This window comes from Acanthaster planci, linkage group LG04 (genome assembly GCF_054643075.1).
Source record: "Acanthaster planci isolate LZ-2023a linkage group LG04, COTS_SCS, whole genome shotgun sequence".
In the NCBI taxonomy this organism is placed as follows: domain Eukaryota; kingdom Metazoa; phylum Echinodermata; class Asteroidea; order Valvatida; family Acanthasteridae; genus Acanthaster; species Acanthaster planci.
In genome coordinates this window covers 10503623-10517850 of record NC_141780.1, presented here as the reverse complement: position 1 = coordinate 10517850, position 14228 = coordinate 10503623, and the positions used below count along the sequence as shown (strand labels likewise).

Sequence of the window (14228 nt, the reverse complement as noted above, 5' to 3'; positions counted from 1 at the left end):
TTTATTAGTAAAACTGCTTGGTGTAAAGTTAAGGGAGGCCGTTGTTTGTAGCAATCTTCCGCCGTGTTTGAGGTTCACGTCTTAAAACGTATCCCCGCACCAAAGCTTTCTTATTTAAACAAATAAACTCTGTAATTATAAAAGACAACGACTTGCTATTATCTCCCACCAGATTTAGAAGAGTTTTATACCTTAATTAGAGAAAAACCTCCACAAAAAGCGTATGTAAAAATAAAAGAAGACACTTGTAAACACGCCAATAAAAGAATAGAAAAAGGGTTCGTTAATTGTTTGATTGTTTTAAAAGATATCAGCCTTATACAGACTTTGAAGTGGAAAACGTAGGAGGTCGATATAAGCAGCGTTTAAAAAGTCCAAATCTTAAATAAACAAACTGACAGAAGATCAAGTGGGCCACATAGAAAGCAAGTTAAACCAAGTTTTACAAGGCAAGATCTCTAGGGGACAAGTACTCAGGTCGTTAGTGGTGGTGTGTTATTAAGACTTGTTTACAGATCAAACGTCAAAGTCAGGGACCTTTTTGAGTCTCGGAAAAACACTGGAGGGATGCTGTCAATAAATTTAGACTTTTATTAGGAAGACCGCTAGAGGACCCTCTCTTTAAAAACCGTTAATAATAAAACAGACTTTAGATGGATTCTTTTTATTTGACCGAAAGCGAGCAGACGCTTAAATTGAAACACGTCATCAATAACACAAACTCGTTAGAGTCATCAAACCTACAGTTTAAAACTGGGTATTTTAACGTGACGAATGCTACTGAAATCGAGTGGGAAACAAAATTGGACGGTGAACCGAGTCAAGATACGAGAAAAGAATTAAAAACGAGTTTTTGGGAGCCATTACACTAGATGCAGAGATTCAAGAACAAAAGAATTAAAATTACAAACCAACAGGTCAAGGATTTAGAAATACAAATTTCTCAGGAAAGACACCAGCCAACAAAACAAGATTTACATCGGCGGCTGTCTGATTTACACCAATTAATAAATGATGAACGTGAATGTAGACGATTAGCTTCAGAGGAATGTCGAATACACAACGAGTCCCCGTCAGGAGGGTCTATCAACGTGCAAAAGGACGAACACGGAATATTGAGAAACAGAGATCCTGAAATAGACAAAAGGCTTTTTCTCACGGGTTTAGAGGGTCCGTATTTGATAGTATTTGATAGACTTGGTGCTCAAAACTCGCTTCAACCGTTACCCGAGGGCAAAAAGGGGAAGCATCGTGGTGTCTCCCGGCGTTAATAGCATAGACTGGTTTGACTTTTTAATAAATTCGATCCCAGGTGTATCTTTCAAAGTTCGCTCAGAGTCTAAGAGGGTGAAGTTAGCGATCACGGACCCCAATATCAAGTTGAGGTTAGATAAAGAATTGTCTAAGCTGTTGAACTACACAAAGTCAAACTTTTACCCGGCGTCATTTGTGAAGGCAAATATGAATTAAACCCCTTGAAACTCGCGTTTATTCATTGCAAACAGTTAAATACCTATGACAACTTTTATAATGGAAAGTCTTCAGACTTGCTGGACGTGATAGCTACCTAGCCCCTAAACTCAACACCCAAGGTGTGTGTAAAACGCCTAAAAAGTTAATAGATAGGTACATCCGCGAGTTTACCTTCTCTGTCAAAAATGCGCAAGGAGAACTCATAAATAACAAAGGTGCTGGAATTTTGTTTGAGCTACACGTTTTTAAAACGCATATATAATAAAAAAGGAGAGATGGCAGCTACGGTACAGTCTAGCATTTATCCTACGCTAGAGTTAAACAAACAAACAAACGAAACGGCGGAAACCAAAGTCTGCAGGCTGCAAAAGATCAAAGGCGTCAAATTACAGATCTTACAAAAGCATAACGCACGCGAGACCTCTTACAAAAAGTTAAAGAGGTGGGAATTTCTTTCATTTTGTTTTCGTTTATTACGTAACGTGAGCGGTGAAGCGCGTCACCAATTTCTTTTTAAATAGCCCTTACTGCCATGCGTTCCTCTCTTTTTTCTTTCCTGCGTTACTGATGGTCGCAGCGGTCACTTCACTACTCCGAGTTCCTGTGCTTCGTTCTGGGTGATTCCGGTTGTTAATTTTCATCCTTTTCTTCGCGTACGTCGTTGTGGTGAACCAGGTTGTTTGGCAGTAGTATATAGCCAATATATTCTGGTGAGCTACAACGACAGCGTTTCATTTCATATCTTATTTTCTTTGTTACCCAGGTGGTCGATTTATTTTCCTTTTGATATAAAAACTCGTTTACTTCTTTTGGATAAGAAAAAAACACACACAAAAAGGTTTATTTATTTTGTAAGGCGAAGTAGCTACTCAATTATTTTCAAAAGGTAAGTTAGCCACTTTATTTTTGAGACAACATAGCCTAAAATTTAACACTCACAAAAAGAGAAAGCGAAGAAGCGAAAGAAAGCTCATTCCCTCTTTAAAAATGTTTCTTTAAAAAGCGATGGGAACCAACTTTAGTTACTTAGTGATCGTGGTTAATAACGACAACTGGTTTGCTGCCGAGTTTCCCAACTTAACGCACGACCATACAAGTTACCGAGAGTACAAACAGACGAAGTGGCCCACCGTCGGGTCAGCAACCCTATAACCAGTTTGATTTCGCGGTCTATTGCGCAACGCGGCATGTGGAGTAGGTTTTGATATACTGTCTGATCCTAAAGTGTATGTATCGGCGTTGTTTAAATTTCACGTGTACTACACGGTGAGAAAAATCTTGTTTGATTGCGTCATGCCTCAAAAAGCGACGAAATATTTGACACATTGCACAATTACGACCACCGCAAGTTTATTGACACGTGCCGACTGTTTAACGTCGATTCGACCAAGTTGTTTAAAGGAACCAAGAAATAGAAATATGTTTATAAATTTTACTAAAAACTCTCGAAATTGCATCTTTGGGTTTCAATTAACCTCATTTTAAATTTTTGTTTTGCAATTTTAACCCATATTTTGATACTTTTGGGGGTTTAATGCTAATACATATTTGCATATTCATGAGCATCATGATGCCATCCAAGGCACTGAATCTCAGTGTTTGAAAAAGTGCACCGTTCACTTCACATAACTCAAAAACATGTCAAACAGTCTTCACCGATGGAAGAAGACTACGCAGACGCACAAAAAGCAATATAAGAAAAATTCATTTCCTGGATCCTTTAAACAAACGCAAGATACATTGAGCAACGGATTAGGGGCCGCTTATTATAATGAAAATGGTTACGTACCGGTTCCGGGCAAAAATTACGACGCGCATGATTTACATGTAACCAATGGCAAGTAGGCAGGCTCCACTTACATGGACTTTGGATGGTCGAAACCACCTAAGGAGTGGGCTGTGCGAGTGCGTATACCGTAACGTGGATCGAGGAGTCGGACTCAGTCACGTTGGCTTGGTGGGACTTTATTCAGCAGAAGTCTAAATTAACCGACGTGGGATTACGAAGGTGAATGAATCGATCAGAGCTTACGTGTACGTATTGTTGGGAGCGCAAACTCAAACAAAAACCAGTGTGTTAGCGCCTGGAACGAGATTAGATGCTCAAGAATAATTTGTTACCATCGTGGAATCTTTGATTAACTCAGAGCCAAATTTAGAAGAGAGCATTAATCAATTCCAAGATTTGTTACAGTATGCCAAAACACCTCTTAATTTTGTGGTTGCGCCTGGCTTGTACTTGGTTCCTTCAGACAGGGATTTTCGAATCGGTACATTTGACCGCTATAACAATAGTCTCCAAATAGCGACGCCTGGAATGCAGACAAGATATACTGCAACGTTGAATTCTAGCTCTGCTCCAGTTTCCAATTCATCGACCGACTTTGATGATCCAGAAACTAAGGTTGAGTCCAAAGTGGTAGAGCCACAATCTACACCTCCTTACCTGTACATAAAACGACACTTAAAGGAAAAAAAACCGCTTGACGTTCATAACGTAGAGAAATTGTCGTTAAAAATCGGTGCTACCCCCTTTGGTGGAATAGCTTTCATGGCATATAAGGGTGTAAACTTAAAGCGAACAAAAATGTAAAGGCAAAAAAGCCTTACATACCATTTTAGCATGTAAGACTATTTTTTTCTCAAAGATTACTCTGACAAAGTAAACGTTTTTGCATGTATGTCAATATCAAGTAACCCACCGCTAAAAAAAGGCCACAAATGATTGTTGACCGCATCATTTGTAGCTTGAATGGTTTGTTGAGTTTCTTCATTTTAAATTAACGGCGTTGTTTCATCGTTTGGAACTGTAAGCTGTATATCATCAGACGGCTTAGGTTTAGATTTAATCATATATTTTTTGATACGTGTAGGCTTTTTTTAATTTCTTTTAAAATTTAGCTAAACTTGTTGAATAATCTCCAATTCCTAACTAGTCTCGAATAAATTTGGGTCCTTTCTAACCAGCACGTTCCGCAATGTCTTCAATGTAACTTACTTTTAAAAATTCACCGGGCATTAAACTTGTAAGCCTTATGTCTTTCAAAAATAGCGTCTCGATCTATTCTAAATTTGTCAAAGTAAAATACTTTGATGTCATAGACTCCCTTAAATTCGGTGTTGCAGCCTTGATGGAATTTGCTTAATATTTTTTTTTGTATCTGTGTATACATGTGTTTTTTGGTTTCTGATTTTGTCTCGGACTCGGGCTCGCCGACATTTAACCGGGCGAGTTGTTTCATTTGTTCACGTGGGTCTTAACCGGACTCGGGGGTGGGGTCGGTGGTTGTTCCTTTGTTGCTTTTGTCGACATCTTCTTTTAATACATAAGAACTTTTGTTGATGGAAAAGTGTTTCGTTGTAATAAGGTTGTAATAAGCGTCACTACGTGCCATATTATAACACATTTCACTCAACAAATGACCCATAGTCTGACTAATGATAGGGTTGTCATTCAAGTCCTTAGTTAAACCTTTTTCTTGATCTAAGTTGACGTTGTAGCCTAAAAGGTCAACGGGTGTTGCCAACCCTAAAACGCGAGCGTACAAACTCAAAATCGAGCTGCCTAAAGTTTTGACAGTTTCTTTTCCGAATCGAAGCTCGTATAGATTAAATGACTTCTCCTGTTCAGCTGGCGTAAGTGATTCCATATCTTTGATGGTATATTCTTTCACGAGATTCTTTTGGATTCCCCCGTTGAAGCAGCGGCGCACAAACGGTCTTTAATTGGGTTCGTGGATTGGATGGATTAAGATTTCGAGGTGAGGATCGTTTTGAGGTCTTCCATTTTTATTAAATGTTTTTTTTTTTTGAACGATAGCTTAATACGTAGGTACTCGTAGGTGTGATAAGTTAAATTGATTGCAATAATGAATTGAATAATTAGTTGAATGTATTGTAACATGTGCTGTTATTTTATTTACAACTAAATAAAAATTGATGTAACCAGACTATATCAGCCCGATAACACCAATTTTAAACAAATCTTAAGCAAGGAACAACGAAGTTTATTTTAGTTGTGAACAAGTCTGTAAGACTTCCTTTTGTTATTACAAGACAGACAGCACAATACGCAGTTACTATTAATGTGTCCCATTTTATTATCTTATCGCTCATCGGTTCCCATGTCTGATTTTCGTTCTGAAAATTGCAATTTCACTTTGCAATCCTCGTAATAACAATATTAATAATCCTCGATGAGTCCTTGCAAGAAGTCGCTGTCCATAAAGGAATCAGGATCAAAGCAATTGTATTTTTTATCTTCACAACGACAGCTTTTAATCCAGAGGCGGATCGTGATCTTAATTGGATCCCTGCATAGTTGACACCTGTATTTTTCTTTACCGTGTTTACAGATACCATTGCCTCCACATTCTTCACAGCTGTATTTTCGTCATCTGTGTTCACAACACGCATTTACGCACAAACCTCTTTGCTTTTTATGCTCGCAAATGACGACCCGTTACAATCAACGCATCGACACTTTTCTGCACATTTGTGTCGATCTTTACACATCTTTGTCATTTCAATACACTTTGTACAATTTGAATAAATCTTACCGTTGATTTTTACTTGAGACTGTGAACGATCTTTTGATTGTTTACATCTACTACAAATCTTTATCTTTTCTGTTGTTATTGTTATATTGTTAATTTATAATTTACATCAGAGAATATGACACAGGTGGCTCTGTCATTAAGGTAAACTTTGAGAACTTCACGTCACGTAAATGTTATTTCAGTTGATCCCGTTCTTCTTCGGGAACCAAGTCGTTTTCATCCAGCGCTTGATCAAAAGAGTTTTTATCTTTTGTGTTAAAGAGGGCGATCCATGCGGTGTTTTCGCGAAGGTCTTTGAGTACCTTATTGTATTTTTGTGTCAAAAACCAACATGATTGCAAGTAATAAAAACCAACATGAGTGCAAGTAATGTCTTGCATTAAACGCCATTTTACTTAATAAGCAGCTATTACTCGTTTTACTTTTTTCCTGTATTTAACATCCTGATAGGATGAACAGTGGTCCACGATAAACAACATATTCACGCCGTCAAAAGCTTTTTGATATAGGTCCAGCGCTTTGTTCATTTCAAGTTTTCCTTATCTAAAAGGTACACATTGTCGTCAGTATATACCAATAATCTTTCTAAATACGTTTTGTTTTAAACAAGGTCGGACAGATTGTCACAATCGCTTCAAATACAAAACGATATTCCCGCTCCAATAAATCCAGCACTCACTTTATCTTATCACTGCCTGTCTTTTCCACTATGACAGCACAATGCGGACTTTTATACATATTTAGACTCATACTGTTTAATAAACCGAACTCTTAAAATTGCCATCCACTATTGTCAATTGTGCGTCCATAATCAAAAACACGTATACCAAGAGCGGCCCTGCCTTTTCCGCTTATCGTTCCATTTAAATCGCAATGTCGCTTCCGCCGCCCAACGGCCGACCAGATCCACGTGCCGAGTTGTTGTTATTGTTGGAACTTCTGAAATCTAACCACAGACCGTATTTACCTTTCAGGTAGTTAGCCATGTCAACGCCGGTCAAAGTCAAGTCTTTCACAACCGCTCGACCTGCGTCGGTGTCTGAATCGCCGAAAAACTTGGAGATTTCGTTCGTGCTGGTACTCGAACAACCCTTGCGAGTAGAGTTGATTTGGTTTACCTTCGACGGTAACGCTGGTTTTCTTAACGCGTAGATTGTAAAATCTTTAGGGGGTTTTTAACGGCTGGATCTTTGAACAAGATCAAAACGCCTTTCAAGCTTTTAATCGTTTGATCGATTTTTATATTCCTCAAAGTATCGGGCTTGTTGACCGCTTGTTTTTTTCGACGAGTGAATCCAGTAAAACAAGTAGTACACGCTGCTCCTGTGTTTAGCGTGTAAAGATTGAGCTAAGTCTCGGTTGGCCATGACTTTGTACTCGAGCGTCAGGTCCGAAATAGCGTACTCTGCGGCGGTGTCTGTCGATTAAACGACCTTGTCGTGATCGTTGAACGTGAGTTCGAACGTTAGGGGTTCTTTCAAGCCTGTAGGATAAAAAGGCACGTGATCTGTTAAAACCACATGCTGCCAGGTGCTTATAAAAATGCAGTGCACGCATGCGGGGCGATTTTCAACATTTTCACTTTTCAAAATTCTTCAAAAATTCATTATTTCATTTATATAACGGCCGTTTCCACCCACAGGAAGGACTCCACACTGACAGGTAACCTTTATTGACTCCTTAATATTTCAGCCAGGCCTGCAAACTTGTAAAAAGATCCCAGATTGTGCGGTGTTACGTATGATTCTTTTGTTCCCGAACCTGGGACAGCGCTCTGTTTGCGTCTTTTCAATACGGGCGTGCAGCAGTGCTGTGTGGCTCATCGCTGCGGTGGTGGAGCCTACTGTTTCAAAACAAGGCTGGATTATCTCCACTTTTGAGAGTGAAAAAATGTGGGTAATGCCCAGCAGTTCAGTCGTTTGTGCCAAGCACGGTCTGTTGTTATAAGCTCTCCCGGCTCTGCGTATAAAGCCTATGTGTTCTAAAATAGGTCACCCGGCAGGAAGTGGTTGATATCAAGAAGTCTAACGGAATCGCGTTTCTGTTCTTGTTAGCGTCAGCGATCGCTTTGTCTTTACCGTCGTTACCGCGCTGGCGTCACCTGCCCCCAGTTGCAGTTTGGCTTTGTTTCCCTTTTTAGACTAAAATACACCATGCTTTTAGTCTTTGTCAAGGGCAACCAGCTATCTTTAAAATTGTGAAGGACGTCAGGGCTATATAACTCACAATTTTGTTGCCTTGTAGACTAACGTTTAGTTCGCCAATCAAGTTACGGGCGACGTTATTATACACGGTTTGACTGTCGTCGATGGAGCAATGGTGCCCGGATTGTGCGTAAACGTTACCTCACGTCGTTCGCCTTTGATGGCTCGAGGTGTTTTTGGCTTGGGTTTCATTTCTTTGTATATTGGCTTGCTACGTCTTTTTATTATAGACGGTTTTATAATTTAGAGGTTTTGTTTTAGGTGGTTCCATAATTTATAAAGCGTTTTTAAAATTAAATGCGAGTGCTTTAATGATGGGAGGATGAGCTATAGACAACACACTGGCGTCCACTGGGTCCAACTCTCTGTTTAGCAGTCTCTCTCAAAAACATGTAGACGAAGAACGAAAGAGACTCGATTTGGCTTTGGAACAATTGGCACCAGCCAAACAGACCTAGAAAGAAAATTGCGTTCATCTGTTGGTTTTTTAAACGAATATATGAGGCAAGAACGCACGAGTCAACGCAGGTTTACCGATGTAGACGAAGCCCTGCGTGCTTATTCGGAATTGACAGGGAAAAACGTGTTGAAGACGTTGCCGCCAAGGCCCGTGTTGTCAGATTTTTACGTGCCTTCGAAGGACTAACGCGTTAAAGAGCTCGTGTGGGTTCTCGAAGGAATTGCCTTGGTCTGTTTTTTAGATTATCAGTTTGCTTAACTTTATTTTAAAAGCCATGATTAAAGAAAAAGAGGAAGAATTTTCTAAACTGTTTTATATTCTGCAAGGCTATTGGAAAGGCGAAAGCGCCGTATATCACTTGCACAAAAGAAGGGTGTGGGCAACAATGGCGCTGTAAGAAGGTGGTTAAAACAACAGGCCGTGTGGCAGTTGTATCTGCCTGCACCTGTCTCGAACCGATGACTCGGTCAAACCCAACGACACACATTAAATGGACGCGTTATATTTGCCTTGGGATCGCGTAAAACGTAAAACTTACAAATACACGCTGGCGGTAGTCGACGTGGCCTAAAAATACAAAGAGACGGAACTTTTGACGAGCAAAACGGCCGACCAAGTAACCGATGCCCTAAAACATATTCATAAAAGTCCCCATTGACCTGGCTTAAAACAGTTAACGAAGACTAGGGGTCTGAATTTAAAGGCGAGTTTTAAAAAAGTTTGCTAAAGAGGGCGTTCAGATACAAGTGGGTGAACTAGGTGCTCATCGATCGGTGGGGCTCGTTTAACGGTTCAACAGAACGTTGGTCGAACGACTACTCGGTCATCAGTATGCAAAAAAATGTTGAACGTCGGTGTCACAGTCTATGGGAACTCTAGCAAGAAGATCACTTCACACAAAAATTTAATATTTACAATATATACATCTAAATTTATTCAAAACAATAATTATGCCCAACTTGAAATAACAAATAGTCAAATGTCCCTAAATGCAGAACGTGGCCCGTGACCATAAAATGGCAAATCCATCAATCATACTAGATTTATCTTACAATTAAGTTTCCTGACCAATTCTTATTTTACACGGTCAAATTCCTTTATACGAATTACTCAATATTTGCAATGCTCAATCATCAATTCACGTTATAAAACTGTCAGTTTCTTGTGCAATCTTTCTTCACATAAAATAGTTCTAGAATCCTTAATTTGCAGGTAAATTCTCAAAGCTCAATGTTAAAACGTCTAACCACACAATCCATCCGCACTGTGGAGGATATATAGTAAATGAGCCAGATTTACTTCAAACTGCAATTCCTTACTTAATATCCAGACAAGTCAAATAAGTCAAATACTTTACACGTTTATAACCAAAATGTCACAATACCACAAGTAGTTTACCACAAGGGTGATACTTATACAACAAAAATCAGTAAATTTCCCACGACGTGTGACTTTTAAACAGGTGCAACAAACCAAATAAATCAAATATCTCGAATTTTTAATCACATTCACAAGATAAGGCCAAACACAAAGGGAATCAAAAAAATATCAGAATGTTATACAACTATAAGAAATTATTTATATAGGGAATATTTGCAGTGATGCTCATCACAGTAACAGTAGTTCCACACCCATCGTCCAGATCGCCAAGGCTAGTTGGATCACAAGAGCAGGACAACGCCTGTAGTTTCATCTACACAGGTTCGGGAACAGCGAGGCTTCACTCTGCCAATGGAGTTCCCGGCGGCTAAAGACTCTCTCCAGGCTTCACAGATTAACCGGGCTGCCTACAACATCAGGGATCTGCCGATCCATGTACATCATATAAGGACCATCTAAAATAGAAAATTATTAAACTACGCCTTGCCAAAACGAGTATAACAACCTGTCACGATGACAAATTAAACCGATTCCAAGCGATTAAAATAAAAAAAACATACGGTATAACTTACGACGGCGGTTATTTCGCCGACATATGCTTGTCCGAGCCACCCCAAGACTTCACAGAGCCCCAATCATCTGTGCCAGTAGCCAAGGGACGGCACAAGCTAACCAAAATGGCTAAGTCAGCATAAATCAGAATACCGTTTTCCCTCTACCATAACATGTAGCAAATGTCACACCACACCCTGTTAAATCAATCCTTTTATACATTCACACCCACATTCAGCGAGTGCCAAGGGTGCACTAATGCACGCCCCTGCATTCCAAAGCTGGGCCAGGGCTAACACAAAGGTGAACTAAGTCAATTAATACAAAACTACAATGGCCAACAGCAATCATGGTCCTGCCAGGGAAAAGACTAAAAATGTGGTTACTCTGATTCAGCTGTATCAGTCGAGGTGGAGCGTCTGCCCAAGTCGTAAAAGCACTAAACAAAGAAAAGACCCGGTTGATCGATGCAATTCCCGCGGAGGCCGCTAAACGAGACGGAGTGAAACAAGCAAACTTCCTTAAGGTGCTGTCATCCGGTACCTATATTACCCCGGTAAACAAGAAGGCCGTACCGTCAGGAGAGCGACCGAAAATAAAAATGAGTTCAACGCTGTATTACTTGCTCGATACGACCAAGCGTTCTTTAGTGCAAGAAGATCTTCAAGTGATACCAGAAGATACTGAGTTACTGCCTGCTTGATAATGACCGCAGGTTAAGTATCGATGCCGTGTGATAAGTATCGTTTTGTATCTAAAGGCGGTTCTAAATAGACGTTGATTAAAAAGCTTTGGCACTGTTGAAACAAGCAATTTTTGTAATTTTCGTACGAGAGTTGGTTTTGTTTTGGTCAAGACTTCAGAAACACCTTTGGCTTTTTTCAGATTTTGGTATTGTGACAAAATGGAATCCAACATGAGTTTGCCACCAAATTCGTCTTTCATCCTACCAATGACTGTCTTGTTTTAGGGTCGTATAGTTGACGATCCGTCGGATAATTACTCAAGTCGAATTGATTTTTATTTTGGTTGATATAAGCGTATATGTCATCGGTTTCGACGTGTACCAACAGAGAATCGGTATCAGTATACATCAACATTATTTTGTCGTTAAAATCTCGTTTCAACTTATTGCAATAAAAGTCATACATCAACGTTTTAAATAAATCTAAGATGCAAACGCCGCAACAGATGAGTTTGCTCAGAATTTTTTTGTTTTTTACATTTTAACAAACGACAGATCGCACTCGAGAAACGCCGTGGTCGTTTAGTAATTCGGCAGGCAAGACACTTTTGTAAAGGTTTTGTATCTCCGTTTCGCTGAAGATGTACATCAACATAGTGTCTCCTGTTTTCCATCGTTTTACCAAATACTGAATTGTTCATAAGTTTGAAGCAATCGTTTTCAAAGATAGAAGCAGCTTGTTTGCGCAATTCTGTGTTTTTATAGATTAAACTTCTCCTCCGAGGCGCTTGCTCGAAAGACATCACGCGATGAACTGCTTTCAGTTGAAGTTCCAATTGTAAATAGTCCGGCAACGTTCGATAATCTACTTCATATTTTTGTTTTGAGTATAACGTGGCCACGAGTTTGTTTACTGAAGCAGTCTTTATTCCATTTTGCTCAATCAATTCTCTTTGATAGTTTGACAATTGGAATGTTTTCAGGCGCTAATGGGAAATCGTTGTGTAATCAAGTACGTGCTGAGGGTAATCGAGAGTCACTTCGAACATGTAGCCAGTTCTAGATAAATGTGAAAGTTTTTTAATATACTCAGAAGTAAACTTGTCTAAGTTTCGTTCCCAATGAAATTTACCTGCAGGTAGACACTGACTCATTGCCCATCCATATAGATTGTTTGCATCAAAGTACCCAACATGTGACGTCAGTTTGTTCGGGTCGTAAACTGATAAATATTTGTTATTTGCTTTTTACGTAACGAACGGTTCCGACGCTTGACATGCCGGTGCGTTTTGCACATTCAAAAAAAGATGTTTGTCGATATCTCTTATCAACTTAAGTTCCATGCGGGAACGTTTCAACAGCGTGCGCCAAGCAAGGCTAAGTGACGTATAATAATTGACGGGGTCTAAACCATAATGCATTCTGAAGACTTTTCGGAAGTTTTCAAAAACGCTCGCATGTAATAACGCGTCCAATTCGACGTACAGGTCGCAATAGTCGCCTAAGGTTCGACATCCAAAGGCTTGCCAGACGCACTGGGCTCTTGTGTAATTTTCTTCAGATATATGTTCTTGTCTGAGTGAACTATAAAATGTTCCTCGCGGCGGTAATTTAGTTTAAAATGAGTCCACGTATTATTATGGATTTTTCCAAAAGCAGCTCTGTGTTTTCGAGAACTGTTTTCGGAGTAATTTAAAAGAGTCTTGATGGCAAGCTTTCACAAGTACATCGAGCGAATGTGCCACAAAATTAAACGAATCTAAAAACTTGAGTTGAGCTACTGAAAAAGAATTGCACTTTTCGGAATGTTTTAGAATAGAAAACAGTTTGTTGTTGCTCGACGCGGCTAATCCTTGCACAATGAGCATCGTAATTTTCCAAATTGTGTAAACCTACCGGAGTATTAGTCTTTTTTGGAACTATTTGGAGTTGAAGATTACATTGCTATATTCAACGGTGATGTGACAGTGGTCACGAAATGTTCAAAATTTGTTGATTTGCTTTCTACATTTGATGCAGCAGTATTCGATCCAACCCGTTGTTTTTTATTATTTTAAATTCTTCCTTTTCGATTTTGGTTTTCGGGTTTTACGGGATGGAACAATGACATTGATCATCTTTTGATGCATATCGGTTTTACGCAAACCCAACAGGCGTTGAATAATTTGTGCCATTTTCGTAGGTCAGATGTCCATCGAAGCGGTTTTTGTTTGGCAAACACGGCGTTAATTTTGCGTTTTTTCTTGTATGAGAGCGTTTATAAACGAAGTAGCAGCATCCCTTCCTCAATATGTTTTGTGATTCACACAAACACCGTCGCAACGAATGACAAAGTACGAGAAACCAGACGGCTTGTGATATTGCTTTCTGATTGTGTTCCCTTCTTGAGGCGGAACAGGGTGTAAAACTGATTCCAAATTGGTATATATAACGAATGGCGCGGGTTGTTTTTTTAATCTTTCATTTGGAATTTTAATTTGTTTTCATATTTTTCGGGTAGCACGACTTGAGAAGAAGGAGAGTCTAATCCTAGGCAATCTTCTTTGTGTTGAGCTAACCTTTTGGTGGTTCTAAAATGGGATTCGCATCTAAAGCTTGGATATATTCTATGGCCATGATTACTTATAACGCTCGACACGAGTCGCAAAAAATCTTCAATCCACCAGTTTTTTAAAAATTCCATTTGAAAGTACACGCAACAAAACTCGCAACGCTCGTTATTTAAGCTCCTGAAAATATGCATACGCGGGACGCGTTTTGGACGCAACGACCGATCCAGTCTACATAATGAAGATCAATGATTAGACTTCAGTTTCTCTGGTTCCAGTCAGAACATGTAGTTTCGATAAGCGTGTACGCAGCTCGGAATCTCGTACGCCGAATATGAGCTGCACTGCAGAACGGCTGAAAACAGT

The 14228-nt window shown here is 39.5% G+C and overlaps 1 long non-coding RNA gene across 1 annotated transcript; it reads right to left on the bottom strand.

Annotated features, from left to right (window-relative positions):
- Window positions 1-9599: 9599 nt before the first annotated feature.
- Window positions 9600-12901, bottom strand: LOC147799377 (uncharacterized). The gene is made up of 2 exons (XR_015425051.1): window positions 10649-12901; window positions 9600-10531 (listed from the first exon to the last, which is right to left on the bottom strand). It is a non-coding gene; the product is annotated as an uncharacterized LOC147799377 (long non-coding RNA).
- Between the last annotated feature and the right edge of the window lie 1327 nt (window positions 12902-14228).